General features: G+C 37.6%; 2 long non-coding RNA genes across 3 annotated transcripts; both read left to right on the top strand.

Moving 5' to 3' along the window:
• The first annotated feature begins 7202 nt into the window (after positions 1-7202).
• Positions 7203-11077, top strand: LOC149096188 (uncharacterized). Of its 2 annotated transcripts, none has more exons than XR_016204685.1 (3): positions 7203-7423; positions 7606-7963; positions 10817-11077. It is a non-coding gene; the product is annotated as an uncharacterized LOC149096188 (long non-coding RNA). The 2 variants fall into 2 exon arrangements; XR_016204684.1 differs by lacking the exon at positions 10817-11077 and adding an exon at positions 8652-8833.
• Positions 11078-14106: 3029 nt separating this feature from the next.
• Positions 14107-15497, top strand: LOC149096187 (uncharacterized). Its single transcript, XR_016204686.1, has 2 exons — positions 14107-14422; positions 14715-15497. It is a non-coding gene; the product is annotated as an uncharacterized LOC149096187 (long non-coding RNA).
• The last annotated feature ends 2253 nt before the right edge of the window (positions 15498-17750 follow it).

Below are 17750 nucleotides of genomic sequence, written 5' to 3'. Positions count from 1 at the left end.
TTCAACTCATATTTAACTAACCGTACACAACGATGTCTTGTTAATGGTTCTCTTTCTCAAACCTGTTCGCTAAAATGTGGGGTACCTCAAGGAACAATCCTAGGTCCCCTATTATTTCTTATTTACATTAACGACTTGCCCAACTGCTTATCATCATGTCAGCCTAGGATGTATGCTGATGACACCCACATCACATGTGCGGGAGCTGATCTGAGCTCTATACAGTCTAATCTAAATCACGATCTACGTAATTTAAACAAATGGCTTACTTCTAACAAACTTACTTTAAACGCGACTAAAACTGAATTTATGTTAATTGGTTCCAGACAAAGATTGAGTACCCTTCCAGATACACTTGAGCTCTCAATTAATAATGTTCCAATAAATCGTGTCTCCTCAGTCAAATCGCTCGGTGTGTTGATCGACGAAAACCTAACTTGGCAAACCCATATTGATAAATTGTCTAAAAAGATTGCACCTGGGATTGGTGCCATAAAACGAGTTAGGCCTTTTGTTCCACCAGCTACACTGCTTTATATATTTAGTGCTCTAATTCAACCTCATTTTGACTACTGCAATCTTGTCTGGGGTAATTGCGGTAAAACGTTGTCGGACAGGCTACAAAAGTTTCAGAACCGCGCCGCTCGCGTGTTAACTTCCTCTAGTTATGATACTGATGCCAAAGGTCTAATACGACAACTGGGTTGGAAAGATTTGTGTACCCAGCGTCAAATTCAGAAAGCCTTAATGGTATATAAATCTTTAAATGGCTTGGTTCCTGAATACCTATCGTCTAAATTTCTAAAACGTAGTGGAATGCGCTATTCTTTAAGGGGTTCCGAAAACAAACTGGTTGTACCTCATCCACGAACTAACTATATGAAAAATAGCTTTAGTTACAGTGGTGCAACTCTCTAGAACAGCCTACCCTGCAATCTCAGGATGATAAAAACCTTTAATCAATTTAAAAGCAAAGTTAGACACGGCATTCAAGGAAAACAGGATTAGTTTAATATTTAAATTAGGATTTACTATTTCAATTTTTATTAATTATTATTTAGCATGGACTGTTTATTAGTAGTTTATTAGTATTAATTTTTAAATATTAGTATTACCTGATGATTTTTAACCGTGTATAAAGAAATGTTAAAGAAAGAAACAAAGAAAGAAAGAAAGAAAGAAAGAAAGAAAGAAAGAAAGAAAGAGAGAGAGAGAGAAAGAAAGAAAGAAAATCTATCGACTGGAAAATTTTTGTGCGAACGTCCTTAAACTTGAGTATTTTGACTTCGTTTGTCTACATTTTTATTGAAAATTTTTGACTTTGTTCGCCTAAATTTTTCATTATAATTAACGACATCTTAAAAACCAGGTTAACCGTTTTCGTCCAACCGCCGCTCAACTGATTGTGGCGTGTTAGGATCTTAATGACCTTGTTTTCCTTCACCGTGTATTGTGAGAACTTTGTAGTCAATCACAAATAAACTTGTTTTAGCGCCCAAGTTGTTGTCGCCATGTTATAAAAAAAAAAATGGTTCATGCTTTTAGCTGTGCGTACATCGAGTTATCGATGCACTTGGGAAGTTTGGAGAGCACGCTAAGCATGAACAAATTCTTTATTATACCGGCAACCCTATATCGATGGAGCGTCCAAACTTGTCACATGGAGCAATGAATAGGCTAAGCCGAGGACGAAGAAGCCGTCAGAAAGTATATGTAAGGGGAGGAAATCACTGATATTGGCAGGGAAAATGAAAAAATACAAGAAAAGGACAGCGAATGAGACCCCGCAATGACAGAGATTTTATTACTTGGTCATGCGTCCAGTACTAGCTTTGATGATCGGACAGGAAGAGGTACTCTATTTATCGTATTTTTTCTTACAAGGATCACCGATGACTTCATGGATGTTTTTTACGGTCTCACATATCCTTATGTAATTCCTAAGAGCGGCTTTTAACAATATTTCTTAACAATGCCAGTGGGCTTTGACTTAATTTTCCGCCTCTCTAGATCTCTCCCTCTCCATGCCTCTTTGTCAACGGGTTAGATGGGGAGGCTTGGAAACTATAGATTAACCGCTTGATGCGCGCACATAAGCGTTAATTAATCGCCATGACGTAAGTAAATCACTGTGAAGTTTGCAAGTTAATTGCGCAGCTGATTCGGAGCGGTAGCATGCTTTTAAAAAAGCAGGCTTAAAAAATCTCGCTGAAGAACGAAAAAGGTTCGCTGAAAATGGCAATTATCACAAGACAGCTTCTAATTTGCCTGGTTATCGGTTTCTTTATTTGCGGTCTTCACTGCAAGTACACGTTAATATCATACCGTAAGTATTGTTAACATTTTTTTAGTGTGAAATCCTTCAGTTAAATATTTTTACAATACGTTAAGTCTTATGCAAAGAAGAAAAACGCTTCAACTGCAAACGCACGTGCATTTGATCAGAATAAATACATATTACATTTAGGAAACAGATACAGTTAAGGAAATTTCATGCCCACCGTTAGAACCGTTAAAACCGTTAAAAAAGTTAAGAGCGCGCGGAGTTCAAAGTGCACGTGCATTTAAACGTGGTGACGTTTTCTTCGTAACCTGAGTAAGCTTGAGAAACAGTTAAATGGTCGTTTCCTCGTAAAACTAATAACTTGATTTATATAAATTTTTGCCTCATTAGCTTGAAGTCTGGCTGTAACATTTTTCTATCTATAAAAAGAGTAAGAAATGCAAAATACGTAGAACGGCTTCCATCGAGCTCCTTTCCTTGTTTCTTGTTCTACGTTAAACATGCTTTTCAATTTTTGTTTTTCAGCTAAGGCAGCGGAATGTGAATCTAACATAGACTGTATGGAAGGGAAGGCCAAGTGCCTCCGGAGGGAGTGTCATTGTAACCACTATCTGGATTATGGAGATGGGAAAACTAAGTGTGAGAGTAAGAAGAAAAACTTTTCTAACAAAGTAATAAGCAATGGTTTGAAGAACGTGACCGATCAATACTTTTCAACTTTTTGACAATTCATTTTATTCTGTAAACTTTGTCTCAACAATACCGAGTTGAAGTCGTCTTCATTAGAGGGCCGGTCCAATCAAAAGTCAAGTAATTACCTGTAGCCGGAGCCGGCGAAACGCGGGAGGTTATAGTCTGAGAGTTTCGTTTTATTTCTGAGTGGTAGAGAAGATAGCGAGAGTTTTTAAATTGACCAATTACTAAGCGTTTTCATAGAAAATAAGGCAAATTGCGAATAGCTTTCGAAATTCAAGTGAGACAGCAAAAGAGACAGTGTCACAGACAGTGAATGCATGTGACATTGACGTTGAAGGCGGGCAGTGACGGCAACAGCGACATGACAGCAACCATCACAGCAACGGGAACAGTGACAGAAACCGAGAGAGAGAGTGGTATGGACAGTGATAGCGCTTATGACCTTAAGCAAACCACAACGTCTACGGCAACGAGAACGCCACCAAGCAAAAGCTTTATGAGTAGAACAATGGCTAAGCACGTGCGTTATAAATCTTTGAATATTTCTTGTCGTCCTTTGCACAGCAACAACCTGAAATGATTTAGTTCTCTGCATTTTAGAGGACACGAACGACGGCGGCTAATTTGTCGTATTTTCATGTGGAATTGATCGCTGGCGTTACATATTTCCGAGTTCTGAGACCAATAGTTCTGGAACGAATGAGTGAACTGAACAGATCTAGACAACTGTGAAATTCTAAGATAAAATATAAACTATTGTTTCTACTAGTCGTTGTCCTCGGGGTCGCCGTTGTCATTGCTTAAGGGCTCTCTATTAAGATCATGAAATGTTGATTGCCTTAGGTTTATAGTTCAGTAAGTGCTGATTCATCTCTTGCCAGGGTGGTTAATGTGCAGACCTGACGTTTGTAGACTTGATATATACAAGGGCAATTATATGAACTCAAACTGTTTGAAAGAACCGGGAACATCTCGGGTAACTTGCAAATGTCACCCTGGATATTTCGGAAGAGCTGGTGAACCTCAATGCATGCAAGCAGGTAAATTAATAAACTACGCCATCTTAAAATTGTTTGTAAGTAGCGGATTTGGCAAATCCATCGCTCAGTAAGATGGCTTCCACCTAAAGGCCAAACCGGCTGAAGCGATTGGAGGAGAGTATATTCCTATGATTTTTTGCCTGTGTTGAATTATTGTCTTTGAAGAAACATCTGAAATTTCATCTGAAATATCTGCTGGATTTGGTTTCTTCCCTGTGAGTACCAAAATGAAAGAACACTGAGCTTGTGCTAGTATATTCCGTCTGTTCAAATCTTATATTATTTCATTTCTTTATTTATTTACTTCATTTGTGATGGCAATCTTCAGTTGTTGAAGGAACACCCGAGCCAAATCTGGAATCGATGGAAACATCTGGGAGCGGCCATCCAGATGGCTTTGAAGAGATTTCATTGGTCTCAGAGTGTCGATCGATATGTACTTATAGGGGATCGAATCGATAACCTCTGTTTCCTGAACATCCATCTCTGAATAGACAAAAGCAATTAAAAATAATTACAAAGAGACACATTTATGGAACTAAATACTGAAAACGATGACAAAAGACGCAATATACTTACCGAAGGGTGAGGTTCCACGTATCTCACTATGTGAAAGACGCCAACTACTTTATGTAAGAACCCCTGACGAGTATATAGGTTATTAAGAGGCTGTCTCTGTAAAAACCGACCACTGATTTTACTTCGAAAATTCGATTTTTCTCATAAGCTGGGATTTCGAAGCCCTTACCTAGTCAATCACTAAAATGAGTTTTATTTGATTAAAAACTCTAATTGAACTTTTCTAAGATTGATTGAAGTTCGGTCCGCTCGACACAAACCGCATGCCTGCCGAAACTGGAAAAATAGCACATATTGCCAGCGCTCTAAAAAAATTAATTTTCGCTTAAAAGTCCCAATTCTTTTTTTCAACTATAGATATATCATAGAAGTTTGTTTAGCCATGTTGCAATTATAATTCAATGCAGTACCTTCAACGGTTAAAAGAAGATTTTCTACCAGTTAAATCGAGGTTTGAACCAAACACGAAAACAGCTCTACTTTGGAAGGCACGTTTTTAAAATGTGGCATCTGTTTGAAACTGCTGAACTACATGAATAGAAAGTATAAATGGCCCTTAACTTAAAACAATAACAAAATGTGTCTGCCCAGTAGGTTTTCAAAACTAACGACCGCTTAAAGTTTAGGAAATTTTGAAAATATTCCAGTGAGTAACTAACATACTCGCCTTCGTAAAGTGCTCCGAAAAATTCACGTAAATCTCTTACCTGGCTTCAAGATTAAAGTTTTGGTCCTTTGTAGCGATCCTTGAAACCTAGGTAGCATGAAAACTGCCAGCTTTTCCTTCCAGCAGTAGGTTTGTACACAAGGTACATTTATAGTTGGTTTTCACATGACGTCACTAAAATTCGAACTACAAAATTATTGATCTTCTTGAGATTTTACTTAAATGATGTATAAGAGCAGCTGAAAACTAATATTCATATAAATTTTCGCTCCGAATGAGTTTTTGGTTTTGTTTTAGTTCCCAATCTTCCCGTGAGTATCACTGGAATCATGATGATGTGATACTCACGGGAAGATTGGGAACTAAAACACCTGTTGTAAACACAAAATGGCCGTGGCATTTATCAATCCTTCCTTGGATCCCCGGATCACTGTTTCAGGACTGTTGATACATGTATGTGTGCCGAGAGACGTCCAAAAGAGTGCTTCTACAAACCTTATAAGAGGACTCTACATGATTAAACCGGCTTCGAGAAAAACAATGCTCAGTAATACAAAGAACATCGAAGCATGTGACCGTCACGCTCGACACAGATGAGGAACGTATAAATGTACCTTGCGTACAAACCTACCGCTATCCAGAAACTATTATGCAGACTACTAGTCAATCATCATCGTATACTTTTAACATTACAAGGATCTTCATGTGTCATAAGAAGCATAATACACAGATTTAGCCAAGCCTAAAAGCGGAGCTCGTCAGTTATTTGTTTGGAATGTTGTTACTAATGAAAATAATCCAACATGTACATGAATGTGAGGTAAACTGCGAGCGATTTTATAGTTTCAGCCCGAACTAGGATTAAATCAGCAGATTGAGGTGTAAGATGGTGTGATGATGAAAATAGAGCCATGATTTCAAGGATTTCAGGGGAGCCACCAAAAATATTGATCACATAACAGAACTGTCTTCTGTGCTTTTTGGTGGCATTTCTTGTTCTTTCTTATTGAGAAAAATAAGATATTATTATTAATCGTTATATTCTTTCTTAGTTAACATGGGGGCTCCCGCACAAAAGACGTTAACACATTTTTTTGTTGTTTGGGGTATGACTGAAATGCAGTGGTTACAAAATATGCAGTCCCCAAATCTCTACCAAATGAAATCTCACAAAAATACCAAAATGGTATACACATGTAAAAAGTTAAAAAGTTTTGTTTTCTAACTTGATCCCCAAAGATAGTCAGCCATCTTCATTTTTGTATGGAGTCTCCTCCTGCTGAAAGGGTTTGCATCATATCTCAAAGTATAAGTATGAGCAAAATCACTCTGGCATGAACGATAAACATGATATTTTGCTGCTGATCATGAACACAGGCTTCTGATAATGATTTTATTATTCAATTCAAAAGTGATTTGTTCTTTTTCTCCACTGAGATTGTGGACTACAGGAGCTGCTATTGGGTACCATTAATTAATTTTGCTATGAATAAATTATACCAAGTATTGTAAGTAAGCTATGAGTAAGTTATATTATGTACGTGTATTTTGTCCGCACTACACAACCAAACGCACTCAAAGATCATGAGGCATAGGTATATTTGTCAGAAAAAAGGCAGCTTATCCAAGATATGTTTTGATTGACACATCAATTAAAGATAATTTATAGCAAAATGGATAAATAATGCATCAATATCCTACATGCACCAAAGCTGAACATGGGGTTATAAGACAATCATTTAAACAACAGATTGAAATAATTTATAAATTAGAGAACACTATTTGCACAACACTAGGGAAAAAATTAACCTTATTGGACGTTGCAAAATGGCAAGGCTGTCGGTAGAATGTCACAAATTTCTCAACTCTTTCTTTTTACAAAAATACTAATCCTGCAACTTTGCTTAAGACACAGTTCACGAGCGTTTCATTCTTGGGCTGCCAGATCCACTTGAAGCCCGCGTTATAACTTTGCAGCGGTAGATTTTGAGATGAGTCCGCTGGTCGTAATTGCGTTTTGCGTTCCATCACGTGAGAGCAAAGATTTTCGATCTGTGGTTTCATGCCCGCTGTTTTTTTCCCATTTGTGATAAATTTGGACGGTATGTGTGGCGAATATGCTATAAAGGTCATCGTTGGAAACAGGTCGATATACTGGTAAGTTCTGTTTTTCGTATTTTATTGGAAACTTTAATAGTTAGCAGTTTCTTCTCGTCGTTTTACCAGAAGCTTGATTTCGCGCCTGACAGTCTTTGTCTACGTGCTGTTTGCGATCGCTCAAAAATGATAGGGTTGCCTCAGTCCAATTTTACATTGAAAAGTCTTATTGTTTTCAACAGAATGCGTTTGTCGAGTGGAAATGTTTATATTGGACCTTATTCACCAGTGAAATGACTCAGAAGTGGATTTATTGGAAGGTGACAGAAAGGATCCGTCAGAACGACACCCGTTTCTCATTCTCCTAGATTGGCTCATCAAGGATTGCTGTCCATTAAGCCCTTACACTCAAAAGAAGATTACATGCCTGGTTTCAGTTTGCACCAATCTCGATTGTATGAGAGTGGAATTTTTTTCAGTATCTGCAAGACGATTTCGAGGTTTTACCGCGTTACGGTTTTGTATAACACCCTAGATACGGCGGTACTGATTGTTGGTGCTTTCCACCAACCTAGCGGAGAACTTTGACAGTTGCCTCAGGTTAGTTTTTATTTTTTTGTGTGGTTTATTTGTTTCATTGATGAAATATTATGATGATTATTTAATAACGGCCTATGAGTATTAAACGGTTAACTCAAAGGTCATGGTACTAAACTCTTGACAACGTCAAGGGGTAGATTGTTCACTATATACTGTCATATTTAAATGTGTCGAACTTCACTGTAAATTCAGTTGATCAGCAGATTCTCGAGCTGTCAATTGCGAATATTTCGATCAAGTGTTCTCTTTTGTCAGACATTTTCTTGACCACAAATTTCCCACTCTTTGTTTGATGCTGAGTCGGCCGGTCGCGTCCGCAAAAAGCGCGGGAATTTTGCCGCGCGTGTTGCAATTTTCCGGCTCAATGGTTACGACTTGTTTGGTTTCTTGCGGAATGCCAAAACAAAGGTAGTGCATTTAATTTTCGGGTTTTGCTTTGTTTTGCTTTTAATAAATGTTATTTTCTAGGCAATTGGCTTCAGCTGCTAGCTAAATATATTCGTTTTTCTATGTTTGAAGAAGCACAGTTGTTCGTCGGTCAAAACCGAGAGGTGTTGTATGGCCAGAAGTAGATGAGGAGGGAAAAAGTAGCTTGCTTTCGCCAATTCAGTTTTTCCTGATTTGGTTTCATCATGAAAAAAGGAGACACTTAAGGAATTTTTGGTCTTAAAAAATTAATACATTTGAGAAGCCCAGAAGAAAAAAGAGATCAAGAGGAAGAAGAATTGAGAAGAAGGGAAGAGTTAAAGGAAAGAGTGGCAAGAGAAAAACTAAAGAAATTAACCAAAAAAAAGAAAATAAATTTGTGAAATTAAATTTGTCAAATGACAATAAATTTGTAAACAACTGATCCATACAGCTGTAACTGTGGCTTATTGTGTTTTGCAAGCCTCTCCCAAAATAATCGGCTCCTTACAAGCCATTTGACCATTCATAACTCAAAGCAATTACACTTAGCCAATACAAAACTCTGAAAAACTGACACGAGCAAGTCATAACTGGTTTTGGTTTTATCTCTGATTTGTTGAGAAAGTGGTACAAGTTTTTTTATGCCAATCTTTATAGCTCGACGCACTTAGTGTAGCTACCCAACAAACTTTTTTAACAAGTTAGTTAGCTCTGTATCGTGCCGCAAACACCACAACTTTGTTTACAAATGAGATCAACAGTTTTGTGGTGATGTTTTTAACATTGAAAGGAGGCTGTGTTACTGATCAAAGAAATTCTCGCTCTCTGGTTGGCTATTAAACTTGTGACAAAAGTTTGTTGGCTGGCTACACTAAGACGCATCGCGCTGTAAGCAAATGAATGAAAAACTTAAGTAAATGCAAATTACTTTCCCCACTCAAGGGAACATTACTTCACTGGGAATTGTGCAACTTGTTAAGATTATTTGTGCAATATTGATTAAAATTAAAAGTGCAATTTTATTCCTAGAGAAAGATGTGCTATAAAGTCTCCAATGAAATCGTCTTTATACACATTTGCATGTCTGTAAATTTTTCCATATTTAGCAGTGTTTTGCACCATGATACAACTGCCCCTCAGGTTTTAATAAGACGACAACATGGAACTATTTATATGCTCATTTCAACGGACACTTTCATTTAATTGTCTATTTGTTGAGATCTCTTATTTAATGCCTTATATTAAATATAATTTTAAAATAGCAGTAGCAACTGCAGTAAACAAGGACACTAGCTTCATAGATGTACATGTAATGTAAAAATCCTATAATTAGGTTAAATAATACTGTGGTATTCTGTGGTAATTGTGGTAGTTAAAATGCTTATGTACATTCATCATTTAAAACATTTACATAATAACAATGATGAAGCACTGCATAACATTATTATACACCGGGGTGCTTCTATGGTCCTGTGTAGACAACTATATTTTCTTATGTCTGTACATTGCTTACTGGCCATCAAAATAATCATGCCTTACATGTAAATGCCAATTCTCCAAAAGAATAGTTAAATGCCAAACCAGTTAGTGGCAATTTCCCTAAATGAGAGAAATGGTTTTGATTGTGTGATACTATATCCCTAGGCCTTACATGGTGTAAGGGAAATTGGTTTTCTATACTACTGCAGTTTTCTGTTGTTACAAGATGTGTTAACATTAATGACATACAAAAATTAAGCAAATCCATAATGGCACATATTGATGTGAATTATGTAAAAGCATTGAATGATGTGGATGGAACTTTTTGTGGAGCAGGCTAAACTAGGCTTCTTGTATATGATTCGTGATGTACTAATTTGAAGATAAATCCTTGGTAAAAGGTTTTCAGAAAAGTATATTATAGAACCAATGTAATATTGGTAAATAGTATTGTATTGTATTCTTGTGTTTTTGCCATTTCATGTTATTGTATTGTGTGACTTACATTGCACTTGTTGATTTTCATGTATGATAAAGTTCTCCTCATGATCAGCTATAAATTAAGACTTAAAGTATATTGCTACTGCCTGCATCACTATAGTTACAGGAATAATAATATTATTACAGTTTGAAAAAAAAAAAAAACCAACATTTCTCCACATGTCAACTGGTTACAGTTTATCTGAATCGTAGAATATTTTAGTGCAATATGCCTTAAGTCCCCATTTATTATGGAAGCTTGACAACTTTTCGATTTTCAATATAGAAACTATTCTTCTGTTGTGATTACAATTGCATCCGATCTGTTTCTGTGTTTAGGTTTCCTGAAGTTTCTCAGAGTGGAGTTGCCTTTAAGCCACTGGCTCTTGACTACCAGTGCCAAGCGATCACATGTGTTAATATTTTTGTGTAGTTGCATAAGTCCTTTCAAGCCTGTTGACCCCTGGGTGTATGCTTTCTGAGCAGTGTTCAGCTTCCATGCCCATGGTGTTCTTGGAAATGGCTTTCTCAGGGACATGCACAGTTAACAGATGAAATTTTTGAAGCAAGTTGGTGTTTGGAAAGTTTATAGGAAACCAGTTACCAAAGCTAGCACACCGGACCGCAAGGAAGGCTACCTCATGGTGACAGAGAGGAGTACTGGGCATATGGGCTTTAAGCTATGCAACCTGAAAGAAGATTGTGTCAACTGTGATAATAATAAATTTCAGACAAACAGTGGGTTGAGCTTTTTTTCATTTTGATGTCAAGAATGTTACAGGCTGTTGTTTTTGTTATACTGTCTAGTACTGATACAGCATAGATTTTAGGATGGTAGGCAATCACTTAATGTGAAGTCATTTCTTTTCTATGTCTTTGGTAACCTGTATTAAATTAAACTGTTTTGCAGAGCTGAGACAATGGCACACATTGGGCTAGCAGGGTGAATTAAGTTCTTTTTTATCCATGCAGGCTTTACACTAGTTCATTCTTTTGCTGCATTGTTGCAAAATGCACATGTGAAGAAGCTAGTCATAAAAGGGGATAAGTGACGATTTTGGTTGCTTTTCTTTTTTCTTGCTCCAAATTAGCTGTATTTTTGCATGTGGTCTTCAATGTAATAGAAAAACGTGTTCCTGTATTTTTGCCGCTGGTTTTTGCTTCGCTTTATAAAGACGCCGCTAGGAAAACCGAGTGGTTTTTTGCATACGCAATATCCTGAAAACGAAGCAAAGTTTAGCGGAAAAACTACGGGACATTGCTAAACATACCTAAACAAAACTCCATGCGAAATTTGGAGCGTTTTCGACAAAGTTCACTTTTGATTAAAAATACCTAACGCCCTTTTCCCGCCGGGCCTTTGTTATGATAAACAGAGCCGATCCTTTGTTATAATAACCAAGCCAAGCCTTTGTTATAAGTCGAAGTCTCGCCTCGGTTTATCATAACAAAGGATCGGCCCGCCGCGACCGTAGGGACTTTGATCTCACTTAGAAAACAGCAAAATGTCAATTTCACGCAACGTATAAGCTCAAAAATGTTAATTTTAGGTCAAAAAAGGTTTAAATGTTGATTTCACGTTAACGCGTGACGACAAGGAGGTTGATTTCACTTAGAAACCAGCAAAATGTCAATTTCACGCAACGCATAAGCTTAATGATGTTGATTTCAGGTCTAAATAGGTTAAAATGTTGATTTCACGTTAACGCGTGACGGCAAGGAGGTTGATTTCTCTTAGAAACCAGCAAAATGTCAATTCCACGCAACGTATAAGCTCAAAAATGTTGATTTTAGGTCAAAAAAGGTTTAAATGTTGATTTCACGTTAACGCGTGACGGCAAGGATGTTGGTTTCACTTAGAAACCAGCAAAATGTCAATTTTACGCAGCGCATAAGCTCAATGATGTTGATTTCAAGGCTAAATAGGTTAAAATGTTGATTTGACGTTAACGCGTGTCGGCAAGGATGTTGGTTTCACTTAGAAACCAGCAAAATGTCAATTTCACGCAGCGCATAAGCTCAATGATGTTGATTTCAGGTCTAAATAGGTTAAAATGTTGATTTCGCGTGAACGCGTGACGGCAAGGATGTTGGTTTCACTTAGAAACCAGCAAAATGTCAATTTCACGCAGCGCATAAGCTCAATGATGTTGATTTCAGGTCTAAATAGGTTAAAATGTTGATTTCGCGTTAACGCGTGACGGCAAGGATGTTGGTTTCACTTAGAAACCAGCAAAATGTCAAATCACGCAGCGCATAAGCTCAATGATGTTGATTTCAAGTCTAAATAGGTTAAAATATTGATTTGACGTTAACGCGTGACGGCAAGGATGTTGGTTTCACTTAGAAAAAAGCAAAATGGTAGGAGCCCATGATGGGCTCCTGAAAATGGTAATTTCACGCAACGTATAAGCTCAAAAATGCTGATTTCAGGTCAAAAAAAGGTGTAAATAAAAATAAAATGAAACAAATAAACATTTCAATAAGCACTTTGCCAAATACGGCAACGTCTTCAATGGCTAAAAAATCACGAGATAAAACATAGTTTTCGACAAACGCGATCGTAGCTTTATGTCACGCACCGCCATAACTTCCAAGTTGAAAATGCGCTGGTACCTCTTATGCCTGATGAGGATAACAACTTTGGTGGCTGTTTAGTTTTGGATTTAAGAATTTGATGACTCCACGTGAAAACGCTCTATAAATAGGGCTGACAGATTAACAGATTAACCCTTCTGCGCAACGTACGAGTCTCCATACATCTGCATGTCCCCTGATCCCAGAAGCTCAAAACACTACAAATCATACCGATTTGAAATAAAATCAACGCAAACTGGATCACAGATCTGTTACAATCGATCGCCACTTGCTGGCCATTATTATGTTTAAATCTAGTTACCAGTTCGAGAAACGTCCGCAGAACGTAATCGCAATGCATGCCGGGAAGGGTCTTTACACCTCGTGCGCAGGAAAACATGGCGGTCGATACAAGACAAATTTTATAAGTCTAAAACCAGTTCTCGCTTTCCAAACTTTGACGCTAGCAACGCTTGGCAAATGGGCCACAACTCACCAGAGGGTATTTTTCTTGGGCAAGAACTGCTCTTGGACTTTGCTACCTGGCTCGACCTGACTTCGAACGCCGATAACACGATTACGGTATATCAGCTGCCTTCGAAGTTTCAGAACACATTTTGATTCTTTAAAACGTGCTGATGACTTACGGGTTTATCGAGGCTTTATGATGCCTCTCAACCACCAGGTAGGCATACAAGGTACTTTAAAACAATGCTTAAGATATTAATTGACAGAGCTCTAATGCGGCACATCTCTTTTTTGTTTGATGGCATTTCGTTTGACGCTCGATCGATTCACGTGTTGTGTTCACGTCACAATAACCGGTGTAAACAATCCGTTCCCAGATTTCCGCTCTATATGCTGTGGGATTTGGTTTTGACTTCATACACTATAAACAGTCTGTCTGTTTGCTGTTCAACAAATAAACTCCTAAAGACATTGCTAGGAAAAGCCAAGTTTTTTGCCTACGTTTTAACTCGAAAACAAAGCAAAAACAAGCGACAAAAATGCAGAACCACGTTTTTCTATTACATTGAAGACCACATGCAAAAATTCAGCTAATTTGGAGCAAGAAAAACGAAAAGCAACCAAAATCGTCACTTATCCCCTTTTATGACTAGCTTCTTCATGTAACAACTGAAAATTTTCAATTTTGTTTTCCAAATGAAACATCTTTGTAGTTGTTACTCGTCTGCTTAAGTGTAAAAGACTTTATGATGTTCAGACCTCCCTCTGAAAATGACTTCAGAAACTGATCCTTGTTTCTGTTAATCGATTTTGCAGTCTGATGTATGACATCATCTGCCATCTTTGTTGCTGACACTACACTCTCTACAAATTTCTTAATGACTTGACTCCTTTTTTTAATGTGCTAGAAGATGCAGATGAACTTCCAGTTTGTGGCTGGGAAACTGGCATTAACTTGATAGGCTTTCCTTTTGATTGGTTTGCATAGATGAAGCCTGAATTACTCTGCCCAGTCTTCTTTTTGATGAGATTCATAAATACCTGCAGGTAACATAAACCTTAGGTTACTTACAGATATTTTCAGGGAGGTACTATTATCAAGTTTTGCTAACAGAAGAATGAACTAAGTAACAGAATTATACCTGTTTATCAAAGTATTCCAAGATATCACAATTGGAATGCAGATCAACAAGGCAAAAACCTAATATACCTCTCCCATCCTTGGAAGAGGTAAATGTTTTAGGAACTCCAGAACTCATAACTAAACCAGCAATGGTCAGACATTGAAAATTCTGAGTGGGAGGGGGTTTCAAAGTAGAAAGGTAAACTTAATTTGCAGGCGCGGATTTAGGATAAATGGTGACCGATTTCCGCCGGAAACAAGGAGCGCTGAAGGTGCAAACTAGAGGGGTCTAAGGCCATGCTTCCCCAGGAAATGTTCTGGATTTGCAGTAACTCTCTTAAGTCCCCTTTCCTGGGTTTCTGAGTCATTCTGAAAACTCTGACCGATTTCCGTAAAACGGTGGAAACTGGTTTAAATCCGCGCCTGATTTGAATGTAAATGGTTACCAGTCACCTCACCACCAGGGAGTTTCTCCACCAACAAACATGCTGTTACTTTGTCTGACTGTGTACATAGAATGGTTAATATATGGTATGGCTAGTGTCTTGGCCAGTTTGGTTTGTGGTTGCGAGACTCCCTGATGGCGAAGTGATCAGTTGCCATGTTGATAATCCATCCAAGGCAAGGATAAGAATATTAAAGAGATTTTAAAAGATGGGTTTTAGGTGGTTTTTGTTTTGTTTTGTTTTTTTCAAATCATGTCAAGATATTGGTCAGAAAAAAAAAATATTTCTCACTATCACTCCCTCTCAACCAACTGAAAGCTGAAAAAAAAAAAATCAAATTTCATGAACCATGCATTGTACTGGTTTAGTTATTTCTGTATTACTTCTTAGTTCTGTGCAAGTGTGGCCAAATAGTCATAAGCCTAGCTTATTTGCAAACAGTTCACATTTTCATTGTCACTTGAAAGGAAAATAATTTGTGTACTTCATAGACTGGTGAGTGGTGAAGTATTAAATTAACGAATTGAATAAAACGCTCAGGACATTTTTGTCACGGTTTGGTGAGTTTTAAAAATGTGTTTATGGAGAGAAGGTTAATATGCGGACGCCCGAGGGAACACCCAACAAAACCAAAAAACCGGCTAGGGTGACAAGTTCTTACTTCAGTGCAACGAAGTACGTAAGGCAGTACATAATACATAAGACTGTGGGATTTTAACTGTTATTTCATAAACATTAGGTTTCTTTTATGGAACTAAAGAGCATCCAGTGATTCATAGTATGCGATTTTCTGCAACAGGGGAATCCGGTCGTTTCGCCCGAAAACTCGTTCGCCCGTAGTAAAAGTCGGTTTCAAACACCAAATATATAAACCTGTTATCGCCCATGACATATATTTTTCGTTCCATACATCCATACATCTGTTACCGAGCCAAAGCGGCAGACGAGCCAATACGTACTTCTCGACATTTTTCACATCCACGGTTCCGAGCGAACGGGCTTTCGGGTGATTTAAATTAGTTCATTACGAGTTACGGGTTACCTTTTCTTGAAGTTTGCTCACTGCGGTGTTAGGATCTCGGTCAGTTTGCAGGGTAAATAGCTTTGATTGTAGACTGTCTGAGACTGTCTACGTGTTGTAAGTTGTAACTCCGCGTTTTCCACCAAAAATTTGCACTCGCTTTCGCGAAACTGACGTTCCATTTCACCTATTTGCCTGTGGGTTATTTCGTCTTTTTTCGACGAGAGCGTAGCCGAGTACAAAAATCTGTATGCTACTGAAGACGCTGACAACACTGTATCGTCTAGAAGTAGAATTGCTTCCGGAAAGTCACGTTCCAACAGAAATTTCGACAAATATAGTTAGACGCGCAAATTATGTTTAGATACTGGCACGACAGTCTCGAGTTACAAATATCTGCGATGCCAGCATATCTGAAAATATCCAACAGCACGACCTCCGGTAAACATAGCAGCAACCATATTGGGGTTGTTTTGGTTTCGGTGATATTTTTTACGGCAAGCCTCCGGTCCTGTTGAGCCGGGGTTATTCTGTTGACAAATGCCTTTCCTCGAGATTGGGCTTTTACAAAATATTTTTCTTTCTCTTTGTCGCAACTTCGTTGCCATCTAGTCAAATTTCTCCGACAAGAGGCACACAAACACGCATCATTGCACGATGTTTCCACATTAAAACAATTTTTCACTTCTTCCACAATATTCTCAACAATGCTATACCAGCGCGACGACGATTTGCAACAACAGACGTGACAATTTGAACTTCCCGCCACGAGCTGGAATGCGCACGCATATTTTTTTTAAATTTAGCTCTGACAGGTGAAAGCAGTGATCGTCGTCATTAAGTTGCCCGCCTGAAACGCTCGTGAGTTCTCCATTTCACGTTGGCAAAATATTGATTTAGGCCATGCCCAATGCAGGTTATCACAAAATTGATTTAAGAGCAACATAAACCAAGCACAATAAATATCATTTTTAAGCCAAAAAAGCAATTATTTAACGAAACCATGACATGATGAGTAAATTATCTCTAAGAAAAACTGATTAACTTAACAGATACTTTAAATAATTAGTTAATACATGTACTATAGGTGTTTCTTAATAATGTAATACAGTGTATCTGTCACAGTGTTGCAGTTATGATATTACTACACACAGTATGGGTTGCAGAACTCAACTTCCAAGTCAGTTTGTTCAATGAACTTAGTGCAGAAATTATTATGGCATCAATTTGTCTGTAAATATAGAGAAACCAAACAAAGCATTACAATCTTAAGTAATAAATTATTGAACTCCTTTACAGGTATGTACAATGTATGTTCCATTAATATTGGGGATCTCTCAGAAGCTGCATCTATGATGATTTAATTTGCTCCCAGTGCATTTTTTTTTATGGAACTTTTCACACATTAATATCTCGTCATAATAGTGGTCTCTGTGTTTTACAACAATTAGTACACAAGAAAAATACACTCAGTAAGTGATTGTTTACAATAAAAATCAATCCTTGTATGCAATCTTAAAGACCTTGAATTTATATTTCTTTAGAAATATCTCACCTGGCCATGGTTGCTTTGAAAATCTTTGATGTTTTAATCCAAGCTGCCCATGTGTGCACTGTTCATATATTGACTGACAGGAACAGGGATGTAATCACACTGTATATAACTGCTACTTGAACACCACTGAACATACAAAGACATATCAATTATAATTTGTAACCAACAGATGACTTTCCTTTCATTGATATACAGTGTACTTCATTGCTAGTTGTTTACTGAGTGTCTAG

This window comes from Orbicella faveolata, unplaced genomic scaffold (assembly GCF_042242905.1).
Source record: "Orbicella faveolata isolate gen_17 unplaced genomic scaffold, um_ofav_v1 contig_48, whole genome shotgun sequence".
Lineage (NCBI taxonomy): Eukaryota > Metazoa > Cnidaria > Anthozoa > Scleractinia > Merulinidae > Orbicella > Orbicella faveolata.
Note: the sequence above shows the minus strand (reverse complement) of the source record. Positions and strands in the feature narration are given on the sequence as shown.